Below are 20,256 nucleotides of genomic sequence, written 5' to 3'. Positions count from 1 at the left end.
ACTGTACAAATTGACTGTAAAACATGTGTGTTTGAACAATATGAAATCAGTGCACCTTGAGAAAGAATAGAATAACAGCGATTTTTAGGGAACAAGGGAAGACAGCCATAAGGTCTGACTGACTGCGGGGTCGGGCAAAAAGCGCCGTAGTTTTCTTCTTGCAGAGAGCCCATAAGCGGACGTGCAAGTAGGGAAGATACCGCTAAATTCTTTTCCTAGCAAGGAATATTGAGATTAATACTCTGGGAAGGGAATGCATTCCTGGTGGGAGGTCTATAAACAGCCGCTCTGGGAACGGCTGTCCTATGCGGTCGAGATAAGGCCTGAGACACGCCCTGGTCTCCTGCAGTACCATCAGGCTTATCAGGGCGGGGAAAAACTGCGCCCTGCTGCGTTTGTGGTCAGGCCGGTTGTCTGCTCTCGAACCCCGTTTTCTGTTGTTTGAGATGTTTATCAAGACAATACGTGCACCGCTGAACGTAGACCCTTATCAATAAATCTGCTTTTGCCCTTTGCCCTGTTCCCTCAGAAGCATGCGATCTTTGTTCTGCTTTTTGCCCTTCGAAGCATGTGATCTTTGTACCTACTCCCCGTTCGTACACCCCCTCCCCTTTTGAAATCCTTAACGAAAACTTGCTGGTTTTGAGGCTCGGGTGGGCATCACGGTCCTACCGATATGTGATGTCACCCCCGGCGGCCCAGCTGTCAAATTCCTCTCTTTGTACTCTCCCTCTTTATTTCTCAGCCGGCCGGCACTTACGGAAAATAGAAGGAACCTACGCCGAAATATCGGGGGCGGGTTCCCCCGATAGGTGTATGAAGAAAATGCTCACCGTCACCCATCGTCGGGGAAATGCAAATGAAAACCACGAGGAGCTGTCATCTTACCCCGCTTAGGATGGCTATCATTAAAGCCGGAGGGAAAATAACCAACCCTGGCGACGAGGTAGACAAAAGGCAAGACTTAGACCCCGTCGGCGGAAAGGCGAATAAGTACAGCCGCCATGAAAAACGGCATGGAGATATGTGAAAACAAAATGCAACAAACTGACAAACAAACAAAACCCCACCCCAACCCTACCCTGCCACCTCCCCCCAACCCCTCGCACACAGATAATTCAAGGTAGAGCTACCTTTGGGCCCGGCAATCCCGCGGATGGGTGTTTAACCAAAGCACCAGGAAATCTGAATTTCCGAGGGATACCTGCACCCCCATGTTTACTGCAGCACTGTTCACAATTGCAGAAACGTCGAATCAACCTAAGTGTCCATCGGCCGGGAAATGGATTAACGAAAACGTGGCATGTGGACACCATGGAATACCATTTGGCCATAGAAAGGAAGGAAATCCTCTCGTCTGCAGCAACAGAGGTGGAACTAAAGGTCACGATGTAACCTCAAATGAGCCGGGCACAGAAAGACACGGAGGGCAGGTTCTGATTCCAATCGTGGGAATTGAACAATCAGAAAGTTCACCTTGTGGAGGTAGAGAGCAGAACGATAGACACCAGAGGCTGGAGAGGGTGGGTGGGTGACTGGGGTGAAGAGAGGTTGGCGAAATGGGTACGAGCATGCGTTTCGACGGAGGCAATACGTTCTAATAATGTTCCATGGCAGAGTGGGGCGACTAGGGGTCACAACGATGTATTAGCGTGTGTTTCAGAGCTGGAAGACAGCACCTGAGGTGTTCCCAACAGGTAGAGATGACAGATACCCACGGGATGGATGCCCTACATCCCCTCAGTTGATCATCGATCGCCACGCAATCTACACGTGTTACCGCATGTCACAGGAGTCCCATCAATATCATGTCCGCATGAAGAAAAACATAATCATGCTACAAGGGCGATTGTCACAGCTCTGGCTCCCCAGCGCCATGGCCCGTGGTCTCGGCTCCTCAAGTTCCGCTGCCATTTCTACCAAAGCCGCTGACACCCGTGGAGCCCAATCACGGATCCCGCGCTCCAAGGGTCTGGCACGCCTTGGAAAAGCCAGTGCGCTTGCTGGCATGAGTGGCTCTGGGCACGTGGCCCAAACGCTGGGCACAGATCCCCCGCAGCCGAGAGAGAAGTGGCCCGTCAGCCACCCGGCTTGGCTTGGCGGAAGCCGCTCTGCTCGAGAGTCCTGGCCCATTCCGTGGCCAGACGAGGGTGCGAGGTGGGCGGCGGCGGCGGCGGCGGCGGTAGTGGCCGCGGTCACCTGGCGGCCATGGGAGGAGAAAGCCTGACCCGGCCGGTGGGCCTTGCCACTGAGAAAGAGTGGGAGGGAGGCGAGCACCTGACAAGGAAGAACTGTGACGCGGATGTTGCGAAGGTGGCGCCAGCGAGGCCAAAAGGACGGAGCGGTGGAGGTAGGCGGGGAGGTGGGGGCGCACGTGGAGGCCGCCGGAGGTTGTGGCTGGGGCGCCTGAGAAGCGAGGGAGCCTGTTGGTCAAAAGGGGAGGTGTGAAGGGGCCTGGCAGTTGGCAGGCAGAGCCAAAGAAGGAAGGCTTCCCTGACCGGGAATCGAACCCGGGCCGCGGCGGTGAGAGCGCCGAATCCTAACCACTAGACCACCAGGGAGAGACGGCCTTCAGGGCCCGGCTTGCGCCTCCTGGCCCCAGCGCCTGTGGCCCCAGCATTGGGCGCTACCTTGGCGCCTGTCCCCTGCTTCCCTTTAAAACAAACACCCGCAACCAGCCCCGGAGACGCGGGCGGCAACCCGCCCGCCCCAACCAGCAGCTCTGGCCCTGTTCGCAGCACACCCTCCAAACACCGCGCCCCTCCTTCCCGGGCGCACACGCACGCAGCCCCTGGCCAAGCTCCGACACGAGCCCGGCGCCCGGGACCTCCGCAAAAGGTCGGCCCGCTGCGTTGGCCGGGAATCGAACCCGGGTCAACTGCTTGGAAGGCAGCTATGCTCACCACTATACCACCAACGCCGCACGGCGCGGGCAGCCCCGCCACGCCGGCCCGGGGCTCCCACCAGCGCGCCGCCCACGCCCGGCGCAGCAGCGCCCCGACGCCCCGTCCGTCCGCCTGCCCGCCCGCAGCTCCGCGCCGCCACGGCCCCGCCAAAGGCCGGCCCGCGCCCCACCGGTGCAAGGCGAGCGCGGCTGCCCCGTTCCGCCCCCGTTCTGCGTCTGGGGGCGCTCTCGCTCCCTCGCAGACCCGGGCCGCCGGAGTCCTTCTCCACCAGGTGTCCGGGGGGCACACGGCCGGCGTCCACAAGGTCCTCAACTCCTCCGCCTCCCACCGACCGCCGCCGCCGGGCCCTGTGCCAAGTGGCAGAAAGCCTCTTCCCACAACCACTTTGGGCCGGCAGCTCGCTGGGCGCCCTGGGGGCCAGAGGAGGCCGCCCGGCTGTGGCGATCAAGCGGCGGGCGAGAAGAAAAGGGAGGAGGCCAAGGGGGCCCCTGAGGCCAAGGGGGCCCAGAGGGCCCAGGGGGCCAAGGGGCCAGGCAGGTCAGGCCCGGGATGGCGCCCTGCGACTAGCTGGAGGGCGGAGGAAGGAGAAGGAGGGCCCACAGGCTGGGTCCGAGGCGGCGGCCCTAAAAGGACTGCTGCCTCCCCGTCGGGGAATCGAACCCCGGTCTCCCGCGTGACAGGCGGGGATACTCACCACTATACTAACGAGGACGACGGCCACGGTCGCCGGGACGCCAGACCCCACTCCGACCGCGGACGCCTAGCCCTGCCTTGATCCCCTCCCCCGACCGCAGGGGCCCCGCGCCTGCTCGCCCTCCACCCGCCACCCGCCACCCGCCACCCGCCACCCGCCACCGTTGGCGCGGCCTACCCCGACACCCAACAAAGCACCCTGCGGTCCCACTGGGACCCGGAGCCGGACCCCGACAGCTACCGGAGCGGCGTGGAACCTCCCCTTGCGCCCTGCCTGCCGTCTCCAGCGCGGGGATCGCGCCGGCAGGAAGAGGCTGCGGGCCAAACAGCCAGGCTGCTGCTCCTAGGACGTGGTGGGCGCGCGCCCTGCGGGGTTCCGCCAGCGGAGGCGCGGGCGCGGGGGCGGGCGGCGGCGCCCGGCCCGACGCGGACCGTTTGGGTCCGGGGTGGGGACGCGGAGGCGTCCACGCCAACGCCGGCCGGCTCCGTTCACTCGGCGCCCGCTCCGGCCCCGCGGTCCGTCGGTTGCGCACCGAACCCAGACAGGCGCCGGCCAAGGGCGCCGGCGTTCGCGCCGGGTCCCAGCCAGGCGAGCGGCGACGCGCCCCGGCGCGCCGTCAGGATGGCCGAGCGGTCTAAGGCGCTGCGTTCAGGTCGCAGTCTCCCCTGGAGGCGTGGGTTCGAATCCCACTCCTGACAACCCGACCTTTTGGCCCGCCCGCCGGAGGGCAACGCCCATCGCAACCCTGGAGCACCTTTGGTCGGTTCCTGCCTTGAGCCCTTGCCCACTCTCCAAACTCCAGCCCCCTTGAAGCAAGCCTCCAAAACGCCGCCGCTTCTCAGGCACGTCCCTTCTTCCTGCCCACCCGCCGGCCGTCGCAGAAACAGCCCAAGACCATGCGCCAGCGCCCGCGACCCTTTACCGATTGCCCTTCGGACAGACGCACTCCCCACCACCTCACACGCCCTCTTCCCTGGCCCCACACACACAGCGAGCGACCGCGACCACCTTCCACGCTCTTCCCTACCTATCTCCTCCGCCCGCCTTCTCCTCACTCGCCCAAACAGACGAAGCCCGGACTCTGCCCCTATTCCTCCTTTTCCCGCCTTCCTCCCACCGGCCTCCGCCCAGCGCCCAGCGCCCACCGCCTTGAATCGCCGCTGCGCTGCCCAGAGGCCTCCGGCGTGCACAGCCCGCTCGGTTTCACCCTCCAACCTCTGACCGCCGAACAGCAGCGAGCCAGCGACCCGCTCTTGGAGCCGCGCACACTTCTCCCACCACAGGCACGCCATCCAACATCCTGCCCTTTCCTCCGGTACCCCTCGGACCCCGCCTGCGCATTCCACTCTCCCGACGCCCTAGGCAGGTCGCCGATCTCACCTCGCTACTTGTGCTCCCTTCCCGCTAACACCTGCCTGCCGGCCCACCTGCAGCCGGGACGCCTGCCGGCCAGAGGCAGCGGGATCCCTGCACACAGCCTGGCAGGCGAGTCCGTACCCGGAAAGATAGCCAACGAGGAATCACGAGCGGAAGCCCTAGATCCCCGTCACGCGCCCACAAACGCCAGGCCCCGCCGGGACAGCTCTGCGCCACACCACACCGCATCCCCACGCGGGAAGCCGCGGCCTGGGCCGTCCCAGCCACACCCAGCGCGCCTTCTCCCGGGTCAGCCAGCTGCGGCTCTGCCAAAGCGCTCCTCCGCTCCTTTCTGGCGCTCCAGCCTCCCTACCAGCCCATCGGGGCCGGACCCCGAGTGCGAGCCGGTGGCCTGGGTCAGAGCGCAGAAGCGAGGCGCCCACGGACTTGGTCTGCGTTTCTGAGCCGCACGCGGCGGCTGCGAGACCCGTCCCCCCATCGCCGCCCCCGCTCGCTGACACGCTGACACACCCACCCCCACACCCACCCGCAGCTGACACAAGCGAGAAGGCCAGCCCGGCCGGAACAACAACAACAACAACAACAACAACAACAACAACAAAGAAAACAAAACAAAACAAACACAAAAGAAAAACTCTGGGTCTGGGCCGGGGATCCGCGCTCAGCAAGGCCCGCCACAGCTCAGCTGCCCACACGGGGCATTCGGGCGCGGGCCACGGCTGGTCCTTCCCCTGGCGATCCCGGCGGGCAGTCTCTGGGCTCTGGGCGGCAGAGAAAGCGCAAGACGGGAGGAGTCGGCCTCTCTCCCTCCGCTCTCCCTCCGCGCCGCGCCCCAGGTCCCTCGACGTGACCGGAGCCTCCCCTTCTGCTCGCCCCGTCGGGCCAGCCTCTCGTGGACGCCCCAATGGGACGGAGACCCACGGCAGGCGGTGACCAGTGAACGGCGGCTGGTGGCGAGTTCCGCTGTGCCAGCTTCCGTTGGCGTTTACCATCGGTGCATGGGTGGTTCAGTGGTAGAATTCTCGCCTGCCACGCGGGAGGCCCGGGTTCGATTCCCGGCCCATGCAGCACGCCCTCCCATTTTGGTGCTGCTGCTGCTCCAAATGGAGCTGCGCTCGCCTCTGCCGCCTCCTTACACTCCGGGCGCGCCAGCGTGTCCTGCAACGGCTGCGCTCCCACGCGCGATGCCCCTCTGCCCTTTCTTCCGTGCCTCTCTCCACTGACTTGCGGGTGAGGCTGACCCCTCCCCCCTTCCTTGGTAAAAACAACCCCTCCAAACACGAAAGCACGCCAGACACCAGCCCTTGGCAACCTCCTGGTCCTGTTTCTCTTCACTACCCTGCCACCACCTCTGCCCGACGCATTTCACTTCAAGGAATATCGCCAGGCACCACGGGCTTGCACCCACTCGCCCCACCTCTTCTCTTCACCCTTCACCACCTCTACCTCTTGGTCTCTCTCTCTCCCCCTCGATGGCTCCCCACATCCAGAAAATGTTGCCATGGTTGCCCTTCCATCCTGAAGACGGCTTATTTATGTCTGGGGTCCAGTTGCATTCCCTACCCCTTCGGGACGTGGGACGTGGCCTCCAGTCGCTCTGTCACGATGTCTGCCCCACCCTGGGCTGCTTGTCACCTCACCCCAGCCCCACTCCGTATTCTGACTGCCCAGCCCAAGCAGCATCCCAGTCTCCCCGGCGGGGATCCCCCTTGACCACACAGACTTCCTTCCTTCCAAGACCCACCCGCTGACAATGTACTCTTCCGTCCAGCCTTCAGGCTCAGCCCTCCCTCCGCCGTCTTTTTCTCACCCCAACCGCCTTTTCACTCACACACACACAGACACACACACACATTCTCACTCCCTCTCTCTCTCTGTCTCACTGGGTCTCCAGCTCTCTCTCGCTCTCTCTCTCTGTCTCTCTGTGACTCTATCTCTCTGTCTCTCTCTCTCGCACATCCAGCTCTCCCTCTCGCCGTCAATGCCCCTCTCTCACACGACTCATATCCCTCAGCCCTGGCCTCCTTCAGGCTCTTCAGACACATGCCAGCTCCGCCACCAGCTGCGATCCCTCCGACCGCATGGGCAGCCCGCGAGGTGCCCTAACGCCCCAGGCCTCTGCACGACTTCCGTTTGACTGGATAGCCTCACTCCCAGACCTTGCCAGCCAGTCCTCTGCACCCCCTGGACACCCTGGACTCTTCCTTCCAGCTCCCAGCACACGACATGCTTCTCTCCTTTCCTTGGTGTCAGCCCCTTGCCCCGGGCTGGGCTGGACGCCAGCCACGGGAACGGACACCTTCGTCCATCACTGTCACCCGCTGACATCCACCCACATCGCCCTGGCAAGCAAGCCAGCCTCCCGTGGGGATGGCAAACCTCTCCATCCCCGATAGGGTCTGGTCTCTCTCTGCAGGTGATCCGACTGTGCCAAGATCCCACGAATGACACGGGACAGCTTTGTGCAGTTGGTTGGACCTCTACTTTGCCCCTAAAGAGAGTATTGGCAAGAAGTCGACTGACCTCTGCCATTGACTCGGGGAATCAGCCAAACGGTAAGATCAATACGGGTTGAATAGAGGGTTGGAGAACTGGGCTCATCTGTGCTAAGGAGGGGATGGGAAGAAAGTTCCACAGCGAATCTTGGCGTTGGGGATAGGTACCGTCTCCACATGTTCCTTGACACTTGGAGAGAAGATCGAGAGCGTAGGTCAGGCAATGGGAAGCAAACCTCGGCTACAAGTCTATCATGAACCCCAACTCCGCACATGTGGCTTTGGTCAGCTTGGCTGTTGGGTTTTCCCCACCAGCTCCTGCGTCCTCCACGCTTCAATGCCCGTGGCCAGGTTGGTCCAAATAACGGGACCTCTCGAGATTCGTTTTCACATCCAGAATAGGCGAGAATCTCAAACCTGTCAACAGTGAGTGGGAGCACGTGTACACACATGCGCGTGTATGTTGCGGGAAGTCAGGGACCCCGAACGGAGGGGCCGGCTGGAGCTGGGGCAGAGGAACATAAATTGTGAAGATTTCATTTCTATATGGACATTTATGGGTTCCCAAATAATACTTTTATAATTCCTTATGCCTGTCTTTGCTTTAATCTCTGAATCCTGTTATCTTCGTAAGCTGAGGATGGACGTCACCTCAGGACCACGGTGATAATTGGGTTAACTGTACAAATTGACTGTAAAACATGTGTGTTTGAACAATATGAAATCAGTGCACCTTGAGAAAGAATAGAATAACAGCGATTTTTAGGGAACAAGGGAAGACAGCCATAAGGTCTGACTGACTGCGGGGTCGGGCAAAAAGCGCCGTAGTTTTCTTCTTGCAGAGAGCCCATAAGCGGACGTGCAAGTAGGGAAGATACCGCTAAATTCTTTTCCTAGCAAGGAATATTGAGATTAATACTCTGGGAAGGGAATGCATTCCTGGTGGGAGGTCTATAAACAGCCGCTCTGGGAACGGCTGTCCTATGCGGTCGAGATAAGGCCTGAGACACGCCCTGGTCTCCTGCAGTACCATCAGGCTTATCAGGGCGGGGAAAAACTGCGCCCTGCTGCGTTTGTGGTCAGGCCGGTTGTCTGCTCTCGAACCCCGTTTTCTGTTGTTTGAGATGTTTATCAAGACAATACGTGCACCGCTGAACGTAGACCCTTATCAATAAATCTGCTTTTGCCCTTTGCCCTGTTCCCTCAGAAGCATGCGATCTTTGTTCTGCTTTTTGCCCTTCGAAGCATGTGATCTTTGTACCTACTCCCCGTTCGTACACCCCCTCCCCTTTTGAAATCCTTAACGAAAACTTGCTGGTTTTGAGGCTCGGGTGGGCATCACGGTCCTACCGATATGTGATGTCACCCCCGGCGGCCCAGCTGTCAAATTCCTCTCTTTGTACTCTCCCTCTTTATTTCTCAGCCGGCCGGCACTTACGGAAAATAGAAGGAACCTACGCCGAAATATCGGGGGCGGGTTCCCCCGATAGGTGTATGAAGAAAATGCTCACCGTCACCCATCGTCGGGGAAATGCAAATGAAAACCACGAGGAGCTGTCATCTTACCCCGCTTAGGATGGCTATCATTAAAGCCGGAGGGAAAATAACCAACCCTGGCGACGAGGTAGACAAAAGGCAAGACTTAGACCCCGTCGGCGGAAAGGCGAATAAGTACAGCCGCCATGAAAAACGGCATGGAGATATGTGAAAACAAAATGCAACAAACTGACAAACAAACAAAACCCCACCCCAACCCTACCCTGCCACCTCCCCCCAACCCCTCGCACACAGATAATTCAAGGTAGAGCTACCTTTGGGCCCGGCAATCCCGCGGATGGGTGTTTAACCAAAGCACCAGGAAATCTGAATTTCCGAGGGATACCTGCACCCCCATGTTTACTGCAGCACTGTTCACAATTGCAGAAACGTCGAATCAACCTAAGTGTCCATCGGCCGGGAAATGGATTAACGAAAACGTGGCATGTGGACACCATGGAATACCATTTGGCCATAGAAAGGAAGGAAATCCTCTCGTCTGCAGCAACAGAGGTGGAACTAAAGGTCACGATGTAACCTCAAATGAGCCGGGCACAGAAAGACACGGAGGGCAGGTTCTGATTCCAATCGTGGGAATTGAACAATCAGAAAGTTCACCTTGTGGAGGTAGAGAGCAGAACGATAGACACCAGAGGCTGGAGAGGGTGGGTGGGTGACTGGGGTGAAGAGAGGTTGGCGAAATGGGTACGAGCATGCGTTTCGACGGAGGCAATACGTTCTAATAATGTTCCATGGCAGAGTGGGGCGACTAGGGGTCACAACGATGTATTAGCGTGTGTTTCAGAGCTGGAAGACAGCACCTGAGGTGTTCCCAACAGGTAGAGATGACAGATACCCACGGGATGGATGCCCTACATCCCCTCAGTTGATCATCGATCGCCACGCAATCTACACGTGTTACCGCATGTCACAGGAGTCCCATCAATATCATGTCCGCATGAAGAAAAACATAATCATGCTACAAGGGCGATTGTCACAGCTCTGGCTCCCCAGCGCCATGGCCCGTGGTCTCGGCTCCTCAAGTTCCGCTGCCATTTCTACCAAAGCCGCTGACACCCGTGGAGCCCAATCACGGATCCCGCGCTCCAAGGGTCTGGCACGCCTTGGAAAAGCCAGTGCGCTTGCTGGCATGAGTGGCTCTGGGCACGTGGCCCAAACGCTGGGCACAGATCCCCCGCAGCCGAGAGAGAAGTGGCCCGTCAGCCACCCGGCTTGGCTTGGCGGAAGCCGCTCTGCTCGAGAGTCCTGGCCCATTCCGTGGCCAGACGAGGGTGCGAGGTGGGCGGCGGCGGCGGCGGCGGCGGTAGTGGCCGCGGTCACCTGGCGGCCATGGGAGGAGAAAGCCTGACCCGGCCGGTGGGCCTTGCCACTGAGAAAGAGTGGGAGGGAGGCGAGCACCTGACAAGGAAGAACTGTGACGCGGATGTTGCGAAGGTGGCGCCAGCGAGGCCAAAAGGACGGAGCGGTGGAGGTAGGCGGGGAGGTGGGGGCGCACGTGGAGGCCGCCGGAGGTTGTGGCTGGGGCGCCTGAGAAGCGAGGGAGCCTGTTGGTCAAAAGGGGAGGTGTGAAGGGGCCTGGCAGTTGGCAGGCAGAGCCAAAGAAGGAAGGCTTCCCTGACCGGGAATCGAACCCGGGCCGCGGCGGTGAGAGCGCCGAATCCTAACCACTAGACCACCAGGGAGAGACGGCCTTCAGGGCCCGGCTTGCGCCTCCTGGCCCCAGCGCCTGTGGCCCCAGCATTGGGCGCTACCTTGGCGCCTGTCCCCTGCTTCCCTTTAAAACAAACACCCGCAACCAGCCCCGGAGACGCGGGCGGCAACCCGCCCGCCCCAACCAGCAGCTCTGGCCCTGTTCGCAGCACACCCTCCAAACACCGCGCCCCTCCTTCCCGGGCGCACACGCACGCAGCCCCTGGCCAAGCTCCGACACGAGCCCGGCGCCCGGGACCTCCGCAAAAGGTCGGCCCGCTGCGTTGGCCGGGAATCGAACCCGGGTCAACTGCTTGGAAGGCAGCTATGCTCACCACTATACCACCAACGCCGCACGGCGCGGGCAGCCCCGCCACGCCGGCCCGGGGCTCCCACCAGCGCGCCGCCCACGCCCGGCGCAGCAGCGCCCCGACGCCCCGTCCGTCCGCCTGCCCGCCCGCAGCTCCGCGCCGCCACGGCCCCGCCAAAGGCCGGCCCGCGCCCCACCGGTGCAAGGCGAGCGCGGCTGCCCCGTTCCGCCCCCGTTCTGCGTCTGGGGGCGCTCTCGCTCCCTCGCAGACCCGGGCCGCCGGAGTCCTTCTCCACCAGGTGTCCGGGGGGCACACGGCCGGCGTCCACAAGGTCCTCAACTCCTCCGCCTCCCACCGACCGCCGCCGCCGGGCCCTGTGCCAAGTGGCAGAAAGCCTCTTCCCACAACCACTTTGGGCCGGCAGCTCGCTGGGCGCCCTGGGGGCCAGAGGAGGCCGCCCGGCTGTGGCGATCAAGCGGCGGGCGAGAAGAAAAGGGAGGAGGCCAAGGGGGCCCCTGAGGCCAAGGGGGCCCAGAGGGCCCAGGGGGCCAAGGGGCCAGGCAGGTCAGGCCCGGGATGGCGCCCTGCGACTAGCTGGAGGGCGGAGGAAGGAGAAGGAGGGCCCACAGGCTGGGTCCGAGGCGGCGGCCCTAAAAGGACTGCTGCCTCCCCGTCGGGGAATCGAACCCCGGTCTCCCGCGTGACAGGCGGGGATACTCACCACTATACTAACGAGGACGACGGCCACGGTCGCCGGGACGCCAGACCCCACTCCGACCGCGGACGCCTAGCCCTGCCTTGATCCCCTCCCCCGACCGCAGGGGCCCCGCGCCTGCTCGCCCTCCACCCGCCACCCGCCACCCGCCACCCGCCACCCGCCACCGTTGGCGCGGCCTACCCCGACACCCAACAAAGCACCCTGCGGTCCCACTGGGACCCGGAGCCGGACCCCGACAGCTACCGGAGCGGCGTGGAACCTCCCCTTGCGCCCTGCCTGCCGTCTCCAGCGCGGGGATCGCGCCGGCAGGAAGAGGCTGCGGGCCAAACAGCCAGGCTGCTGCTCCTAGGACGTGGTGGGCGCGCGCCCTGCGGGGTTCCGCCAGCGGAGGCGCGGGCGCGGGGGCGGGCGGCGGCGCCCGGCCCGACGCGGACCGTTTGGGTCCGGGGTGGGGACGCGGAGGCGTCCACGCCAACGCCGGCCGGCTCCGTTCACTCGGCGCCCGCTCCGGCCCCGCGGTCCGTCGGTTGCGCACCGAACCCAGACAGGCGCCGGCCAAGGGCGCCGGCGTTCGCGCCGGGTCCCAGCCAGGCGAGCGGCGACGCGCCCCGGCGCGCCGTCAGGATGGCCGAGCGGTCTAAGGCGCTGCGTTCAGGTCGCAGTCTCCCCTGGAGGCGTGGGTTCGAATCCCACTCCTGACAACCCGACCTTTTGGCCCGCCCGCCGGAGGGCAACGCCCATCGCAACCCTGGAGCACCTTTGGTCGGTTCCTGCCTTGAGCCCTTGCCCACTCTCCAAACTCCAGCCCCCTTGAAGCAAGCCTCCAAAACGCCGCCGCTTCTCAGGCACGTCCCTTCTTCCTGCCCACCCGCCGGCCGTCGCAGAAACAGCCCAGGACCATGCGCCAGCGCCCGCGACCCTTTACCGATTGCCCTTCGGACAGACGCACTCCCCACCACCTCACACGCCCTCTTCCCTGGCCCCACACACACAGCGAGCGACCGCGACCACCTTCCACGCTCTTCCCTACCTATCTCCTCCGCCCGCCTTCTCCTCACTCGCCCAAACAGACGCAGCCCGGACTCTGCCCCTATTCCTCCTTTTCCCGCCTTCCTCCCACCGGCCTCCGCCCAGCGCCCAGCGCCCACCGCCTTGAATCGCCGCTGCGCTGCCCAGAGGCCTCCGGCGTGCACAGCCCGCTCGGTTTCACCCTCCAACCTCTGACCGCCGAACAGCAGCGAGCCAGCGACCCGCTCTTGGAGCCGCGCACACTTCTCCCACCACAGGCACGCCATCCAACATCCTGCCCTTTCCTCCGGTACCCCTCGGACCCCGCCTGCGCATTCCACTCTCCCGACGCCCTAGGCAGGTCGCCGATCTCACCTCGCTACTTGTGCTCCCTTCCCGCTAACACCTGCCTGCCGGCCCACCTGCAGCCGGGACGCCTGCCGGCCAGAGGCAGCGGGATCCCTGCACACAGCCTGGCAGGCGAGTCCGTACCCGGAAAGATAGCCAACGAGGAATCACGAGCGGAAGCCCTAGATCCCCGTCACGCGCCCACAAACGCCAGGCCCCGCCGGGACAGCTCTGCGCCACACCACACCGCATCCCCACGCGGGAAGCCGCGGCCTGGGCCGTCCCAGCCACACCCAGCGCGCCTTCTCCCGGGTCAGCCAGCTGCGGCTCTGCCAAAGCGCTCCTCCGCTCCTTTCTGGCGCTCCAGCCTCCCTACCAGCCCATCGGGGCCGGACCCCGAGTGCGAGCCGGTGGCCTGGGTCAGAGCGCAGAAGCGAGGCGCCCACGGACTTGGTCTGCGTTTCTGAGCCGCACGCGGCGGCTGCGAGACCCGTCCCCCCATCGCCGCCCCCGCTCGCTGACACGCTGACACACCCACCCCCACACCCACCCGCAGCTGACACAAGCGAGAAGGCCAGCCCGGCCGGAACAACAACAACAACAACAACAACAACAACAACAAAGAAAACAAAACAAAACAAACACAAAAGAAAAACTCTGGGTCTGGGCCGGGGATCCGCGCTCAGCAAGGCCCGCCACAGCTCAGCTGCCCACACGGGGCATTCGGGCGCGGGCCACGGCTGGTCCTTCCCCTGGCGATCCCGGCGGGCAGTCTCTGGGCTCTGGGCGGCAGAGAAAGCGCAAGACGGGAGGAGTCGGCCTCTCTCCCTCCGCTCTCCCTCCGCGCCGCGCCCCAGGTCCCTCGACGTGACCGGAGCCTCCCCTTCTGCTCGCCCCGTCGGGCCAGCCTCTCGTGGACGCCCCAATGGGACGGAGACCCACGGCAGGCGGTGACCAGTGAACGGCGGCTGGTGGCGAGTTCCGCTGTGCCAGCTTCCGTTGGCGTTTACCATCGGTGCATGGGTGGTTCAGTGGTAGAATTCTCGCCTGCCACGCGGGAGGCCCGGGTTCGATTCCCGGCCCATGCAGCACGCCCTCCCATTTTGGTGCTGCTGCTGCTCCAAATGGAGCTGCGCTCGCCTCTGCCGCCTCCTTACACTCCGGGCGCGCCAGCGTGTCCTGCAACGGCTGCGCTCCCACGCGCGATGCCCCTCTGCCCTTTCTTCCGTGCCTCTCTCCACTGACTTGCGGGTGAGGCTGACCCCTCCCCCCTTCCTTGGTAAAAACAACCCCTCCAAACACGAAAGCACGCCAGACACCAGCCCTTGGCAACCTCCTGGTCCTGTTTCTCTTCACTACCCTGCCACCACCTCTGCCCGACGCATTTCACTTCAAGGAATATCGCCAGGCACCACGGGCTTGCACCCACTCGCCCCACCTCTTCTCTTCACCCTTCACCACCTCTACCTCTTGGTCTCTCTCTCTCCCCCTCGATGGCTCCCCACATCCAGAAAATGTTGCCATGGTTGCCCTTCCATCCTGAAGACGGCTTATTTATGTCTGGGGTCCAGTTGCATTCCCTACCCCTTCGGGACGTGGGACGTGGCCTCCAGTCGCTCTGTCACGATGTCTGCCCCACCCTGGGCTGCTTGTCACCTCACCCCAGCCCCACTCCGTATTCTGACTGCCCAGCCCAAGCAGCATCCCAGTCTCCCCGGCGGGGATCCCCCTTGACCACACAGACTTCCTTCCTTCCAAGACCCACCCGCTGACAATGTACTCTTCCGTCCAGCCTTCAGGCTCAGCCCTCCCTCCGCCGTCTTTTTCTCACCCCAACCGCCTTTTCACTCACACACACACAGACACACACACACATTCTCACTCCCTCTCTCTCTCTGTCTCACTGGGTCTCCAGCTCTCTCTCGCTCTCTCTCTCTGTCTCTCTGTGACTCTATCTCTCTGTCTCTCTCTCTCGCACATCCAGCTCTCCCTCTCGCCGTCAATGCCCCTCTCTCACACGACTCATATCCCTCAGCCCTGGCCTCCTTCAGGCTCTTCAGACACATGCCAGCTCCGCCACCAGCTGCGATCCCTCCGACCGCATGGGCAGCCCGCGAGGTGCCCTAACGCCCCAGGCCTCTGCACGACTTCCGTTTGACTGGATAGCCTCACTCCCAGACCTTGCCAGCCAGTCCTCTGCACCCCCTGGACACCCTGGACTCTTCCTTCCAGCTCCCAGCACACGACATGCTTCTCTCCTTTCCTTGGTGTCAGCCCCTTGCCCCGGGCTGGGCTGGACGCCAGCCACGGGAACGGACACCTTCGTCCATCACTGTCACCCGCTGACATCCACCCACATCGCCCTGGCAAGCAAGCCAGCCTCCCGTGGGGATGGCAAACCTCTCCATCCCCGATAGGGTCTGGTCTCTCTCTGCAGGTGATCCGACTGTGCCAAGATCCCACGAATGACACGGGACAGCTTTGTGCAGTTGGTTGGACCTCTACTTTGCCCCTAAAGAGAGTATTGGCAAGAAGTCGACTGACCTCTGCCATTGACTCGGGGAATCAGCCAAACGGTAAGATCAATACGGGTTGAATAGAGGGTTGGAGAACTGGGCTCATCTGTGCTAAGGAGGGGATGGGAAGAAAGTTCCACAGCGAATCTTGGCGTTGGGGATAGGTACCGTCTCCACATGTTCCTTGACACTTGGAGAGAAGATCGAGAGCGTAGGTCAGGCAATGGGAAGCAAACCTCGGCTACAAGTCTATCATGAACCCCAACTCCGCACATGTGGCTTTGGTCAGCTTGGCTGTTGGGTTTTCCCCACCAGCTCCTGCGTCCTCCACGCTTCAATGCCCGTGGCCAGGTTGGTCCAAATAACGGGACCTCTCGAGATTCGTTTTCACATCCAGAATAGGCGAGAATCTCAAACCTGTCAACAGTGAGTGGGAGCACGTGTACACACATGCGCGTGTATGTTGCGGGAAGTCAGGGACCCCGAACGGAGGGGCCGGCTGGAGCTGGGGCAGAGGAACATAAATTGTGAAGATTTCATTTCTATATGGACATTTATGGGTTCCCAAATAATACTTTTATAATTCCTTATGCCTGTCTTTGCTTTAATCTCTGAATCCTGTTATCTTCGTAAGCTGAGGATGGACGTCACCTCAGGACCACGGTGATAATTGGGTTAACTGTACAAATTGACTGTAAAACATGTGTGTTTGAACAATATGAAATCAGTGCACCTTGAGAAAGAATAGAATAACAGCGATTTTTAGGGAACAAGGGAAGACAGCCATAAGGTCTGACTGACTGCGGGGTCGGGCAAAAAGCGCCGTAGTTTTCTTCTTGCAGAGAGCCCATAAGCGGACGTGCAAGTAGGGAAGATACCGCTAAATTCTTTTCCTAGCAAGGAATATTGAGATTAATACTCTGGGAAGGGAATGCATTCCTGGTGGGAGGTCTATAAACAGCCGCTCTGGGAACGGCTGTCCTATGCGGTCGAGATAAGGCCTGAGACACGCCCTGGTCTCCTGCAGTACCATCAGGCTTATCAGGGCGGGGAAAAACTGCGCCCTGCTGCGTTTGTGGTCAGGCCGGTTGTCTGCTCTCGAACCCCGTTTTCTGTTGTTTGAGATGTTTATCAAGACAATACGTGCACCGCTGAACGTAGACCCTTATCAATAAATCTGCTTTTGCCCTTTGCCCTGTTCCCTCAGAAGCATGCGATCTTTGTTCTGCTTTTTGCCCTTCGAAGCATGTGATCTTTGTACCTACTCCCCGTTCGTACACCCCCTCCCCTTTTGAAATCCTTAACGAAAACTTGCTGGTTTTGAGGCTCGGGTGGGCATCACGGTCCTACCGATATGTGATGTCACCCCCGGCGGCCCAGCTGTCAAATTCCTCTCTTTGTACTCTCCCTCTTTATTTCTCAGCCGGCCGGCACTTACGGAAAATAGAAGGAACCTACGCCGAAATATCGGGGGCGGGTTCCCCCGATAGGTGTATGAAGAAAATGCTCACCGTCACCCATCGTCGGGGAAATGCAAATGAAAACCACGAGGAGCTGTCATCTTACCCCGCTTAGGATGGCTATCATTAAAGCCGGAGGGAAAATAACCAACCCTGGCGACGAGGTAGACAAAAGGCAAGACTTAGACCCCGTCGGCGGAAAGGCGAATAAGTACAGCCGCCATGAAAAACGGCATGGAGATATGTGAAAACAAAATGCAACAAACTGACAAACAAACAAAACCCCACCCCAACCCTACCCTGCCACCTCCCCCCAACCCCTCGCACACAGATAATTCAAGGTAGAGCTACCTTTGGGCCCGGCAATCCCGCGGATGGGTGTTTAACCAAAGCACCAGGAAATCTGAATTTCCGAGGGATACCTGCACCCCCATGTTTACTGCAGCACTGTTCACAATTGCAGAAACGTCGAATCAACCTAAGTGTCCATCGGCCGGGAAATGGATTAACGAAAACGTGGCATGTGGACACCATGGAATACCATTTGGCCATAGAAAGGAAGGAAATCCTCTCGTCTGCAGCAACAGAGGTGGAACTAAAGGTCACGATGTAACCTCAAATGAGCCGGGCACAGAAAGACACGGAGGGCAGGTTCTGATTCCAATCGTGGGAATTGAACAATCAGAAAGTTCACCTTGTGGAGGTAGAGAGCAGAACGATAGACACCAGAGGCTGGAGAGGGTGGGTGGGTGACTGGGGTGAAGAGAGGTTGGCGAAATGGGTACGAGCATGCGTTTCGACGGAGGCAATACGTTCTAATAATGTTCCATGGCAGAGTGGGGCGACTAGGGGTCACAACGATGTATTAGCGTGTGTTTCAGAGCTGGAAGACAGCACCTGAGGTGTTCCCAACAGGTAGAGATGACAGATACCCACGGGATGGATGCCCTACATCCCCTCAGTTGATCATCGATCGCCACGCAATCTACACGTGTTACCGCATGTCACAGGAGTCCCATCAATATCATGTCCGCATGAAGAAAAACATAATCATGCTACAAGGGCGATTGTCACAGCTCTGGCTCCCCAGCGCCATGGCCCGTGGTCTCGGCTCCTCAAGTTCCGCTGCCATTTCTACCAAAGCCGCTGACACCCGTGGAGCCCAATCACGGATCCCGCGCTCCAAGGGTCTGGCACGCCTTGGAAAAGCCAGTGCGCTTGCTGGCATGAGTGGCTCTGGGCACGTGGCCCAAACGCTGGGCACAGATCCCCCGCAGCCGAGAGAGAAGTGGCCCGTCAGCCACCCGGCTTGGCTTGGCGGAAGCCGCTCTGCTCGAGAGTCCTGGCCCATTCCGTGGCCAGACGAGGGTGCGAGGTGGGCGGCGGCGGCGGCGGCGGCGGTAGTGGCCGCGGTCACCTGGCGGCCATGGGAGGAGAAAGCCTGACCCGGCCGGTGGGCCTTGCCACTGAGAAAGAGTGGGAGGGAGGCGAGCACCTGACAAGGAAGAACTGTGACGCGGATGTTGCGAAGGTGGCGCCAGCGAGGCCAAAAGGACGGAGCGGTGGAGGTAGGCGGGGAGGTGGGGGCGCACGTGGAGGCCGCCGGAGGTTGTGGCTGGGGCGCCTGAGAAGCGAGGGAGCCTGTTGGTCAAAAGGGGAGGTGTGAAGGGGCCTGGCAGTTGGCAGGCAGAGCCAAAGAAGGAAGGCTTCCCTGACCGGGAATCGAACCCGGGCCGCGGCGGTGAGAGCGCCGAATCCTAACCACTAGACCACCAGGGAGAGACGGCCTTCAGGGCCCGGCTTGCGCCTCCTGGCCCCAGCGCCTGTGGCCCCAGCATTGGGCGCTACCTTGGCGCCTGTCCCCTGCTTCCCTTTAAAACAAACACCCGCAACCAGCCCCGGAGACGCGGGCGGCAACCCGCCCGCCCCAACCAGCAGCTCTGGCCCTGTTCGCAGCACACCCTCCAAACACCGCGCCCCTCCTTCCCGGGCGCACACGCACGCAGCCCCTGGCCAAGCTCCGACACGAGCCCGGCGCCCGGGACCTCCGCAAAAGGTCGGCCCGCTGCGTTGGCCGGGAATCGAACCCGGGTCAACTGCTTGGAAGGCAGCTATGCTCACCACTATACCACCAACGCCGCACGGCGCGGGCAGCCCCGCCACGCCGGCCCGGGGCTCCCACCAGCGCGCCGCCCACGCCCGGCGCAGCAGCGCCCCGACGCCCCGTCCGTCCGCCTGCCCGCCCGCAGCTCCGCGCCGCCACGGCCCCGCCAAAGGCCGGCCCGCGCCCCACCGGTGCAAGGCGAGCGCGGCTGCCCCGTTCCGCCCCCGTTCTGCGTCTGGGGGCGCTCTCGCTCCCTCGCAGACCCGGGCCGCCGGAGTCCTTCTCCACCAGGTGTCCGGGGGGCACACGGCCGGCGTCCACAAGGTCCTCAACTCCTCCGCCTCCCACCGACCGCCGCCGCCGGGCCCTGTGCCAAGTGGCAGAAAGCCTCTTCCCACAACCACTTTGGGCCGGCAGCTCGCTGGGCGCCCTGGGGGCCAGAGGAGGCCGCCCGGCTGTGGCGATCAAGCGGCGGGCGAGAAGAAAAGGGAGGAGGCCAAGGGGGCCCCTGAGGCCAAGGGGGCCCAGAGGGCCCAGGGGGCCAAGGGGCCAGGCAGGTCAGGCCCGGGATGGCGCCCTGCGACTAGCTGGAGGGCGGAGGAAGGAGAAGGAGGGCCCACAGGCTGGGTCCGAGGCGGCGGCCCTAAAAGGACTGCTGCCTCCCCGTCGGGGAATCGAACCCCGGTCTCCCGCGTGACAGGCGGGGATACTCACCACTATACTAACGAGGACGACGGCCACGGTCGCCGGGACGCCAGACCCCACTCCGACCGCGGACGCCTAGCCCTGCCTTGATCCCCTCCCCCGACCGCAGGGGCCCCGCGCCTGCTCGCCCTCCACCCGCCACCCGCCACCCGCCACCCGCCACCCGCCACCGTTGGCGCGGCCTACCCCGACACCCAACAAAGCACCCTGCGGTCCCACTGGGACCCGGAGCCGGACCCCGACAGCTACCGGAGCGGCGTGGAACCTCCCCTTGCGCCCTGCCTGCCGTCTCCAGCGCGGGAATCGCGCCGGCAGGAAGAGGCTGCGGGCCAAACAGCCAGGCTGCTGCTCCTAGGACGTGGTGGGCG

At 62.2% G+C, this 20,256-nt stretch overlaps 13 non-coding genes across 13 annotated transcripts; 4 read left to right on the top strand and 9 right to left on the bottom strand.

Annotated features, from left to right (window-relative positions):
* Positions 1–2,489: 2,489 nt before the first annotated feature.
* On the bottom strand, positions 2,490–2,561 carry TRNAE-CUC (transfer RNA glutamic acid (anticodon CUC)). Its single transcript has one exon. It is a non-coding gene; the product is annotated as a tRNA-Glu (tRNA).
* Positions 2,562–2,848: 287 nt separating this feature from the next.
* Positions 2,849–2,920, bottom strand: TRNAG-UCC (transfer RNA glycine (anticodon UCC)). Its single transcript has one exon. It is a non-coding gene; the product is annotated as a tRNA-Gly (tRNA).
* Positions 2,921–3,545: 625 nt separating this feature from the next.
* TRNAD-GUC (transfer RNA aspartic acid (anticodon GUC)) lies at positions 3,546–3,617 on the bottom strand. Its single transcript has one exon. It is a non-coding gene; the product is annotated as a tRNA-Asp (tRNA).
* Positions 3,618–4,215: 598 nt separating this feature from the next.
* On the top strand, positions 4,216–4,298 carry TRNAL-CAG (transfer RNA leucine (anticodon CAG)). The gene has a single exon. It is a non-coding gene; the product is annotated as a tRNA-Leu (tRNA).
* Positions 4,299–5,973: 1,675 nt separating this feature from the next.
* TRNAG-GCC (transfer RNA glycine (anticodon GCC)) lies at positions 5,974–6,044 on the top strand. Its single transcript has one exon. It is a non-coding gene; the product is annotated as a tRNA-Gly (tRNA).
* A 4,595-nt stretch (positions 6,045–10,639) lies between these two features.
* On the bottom strand, positions 10,640–10,711 carry TRNAE-CUC (transfer RNA glutamic acid (anticodon CUC)). Its single transcript has one exon. It is a non-coding gene; the product is annotated as a tRNA-Glu (tRNA).
* A 287-nt stretch (positions 10,712–10,998) lies between these two features.
* Positions 10,999–11,070, bottom strand: TRNAG-UCC (transfer RNA glycine (anticodon UCC)). The gene has a single exon. It is a non-coding gene; the product is annotated as a tRNA-Gly (tRNA).
* Positions 11,071–11,695: 625 nt separating this feature from the next.
* TRNAD-GUC (transfer RNA aspartic acid (anticodon GUC)) lies at positions 11,696–11,767 on the bottom strand. Its single transcript has one exon. It is a non-coding gene; the product is annotated as a tRNA-Asp (tRNA).
* Positions 11,768–12,365: 598 nt separating this feature from the next.
* TRNAL-CAG (transfer RNA leucine (anticodon CAG)) lies at positions 12,366–12,448 on the top strand. Its single transcript has one exon. It is a non-coding gene; the product is annotated as a tRNA-Leu (tRNA).
* A 1,672-nt stretch (positions 12,449–14,120) lies between these two features.
* On the top strand, positions 14,121–14,191 carry TRNAG-GCC (transfer RNA glycine (anticodon GCC)). The gene has a single exon. It is a non-coding gene; the product is annotated as a tRNA-Gly (tRNA).
* Positions 14,192–18,786: 4,595 nt separating this feature from the next.
* On the bottom strand, positions 18,787–18,858 carry TRNAE-CUC (transfer RNA glutamic acid (anticodon CUC)). The gene has a single exon. It is a non-coding gene; the product is annotated as a tRNA-Glu (tRNA).
* A 287-nt stretch (positions 18,859–19,145) lies between these two features.
* On the bottom strand, positions 19,146–19,217 carry TRNAG-UCC (transfer RNA glycine (anticodon UCC)). Its single transcript has one exon. It is a non-coding gene; the product is annotated as a tRNA-Gly (tRNA).
* Positions 19,218–19,842: 625 nt separating this feature from the next.
* TRNAD-GUC (transfer RNA aspartic acid (anticodon GUC)) lies at positions 19,843–19,914 on the bottom strand. Its single transcript has one exon. It is a non-coding gene; the product is annotated as a tRNA-Asp (tRNA).
* Between the last annotated feature and the right edge of the window lie 342 nt (positions 19,915–20,256).

Source organism: Macaca fascicularis, chromosome 1, assembly GCF_037993035.2.
Source record: "Macaca fascicularis isolate 582-1 chromosome 1, T2T-MFA8v1.1".
Classification (NCBI taxonomy): domain Eukaryota; kingdom Metazoa; phylum Chordata; class Mammalia; order Primates; family Cercopithecidae; genus Macaca; species Macaca fascicularis.
This window is presented reverse-complemented; position numbering and strand designations above follow the sequence as displayed.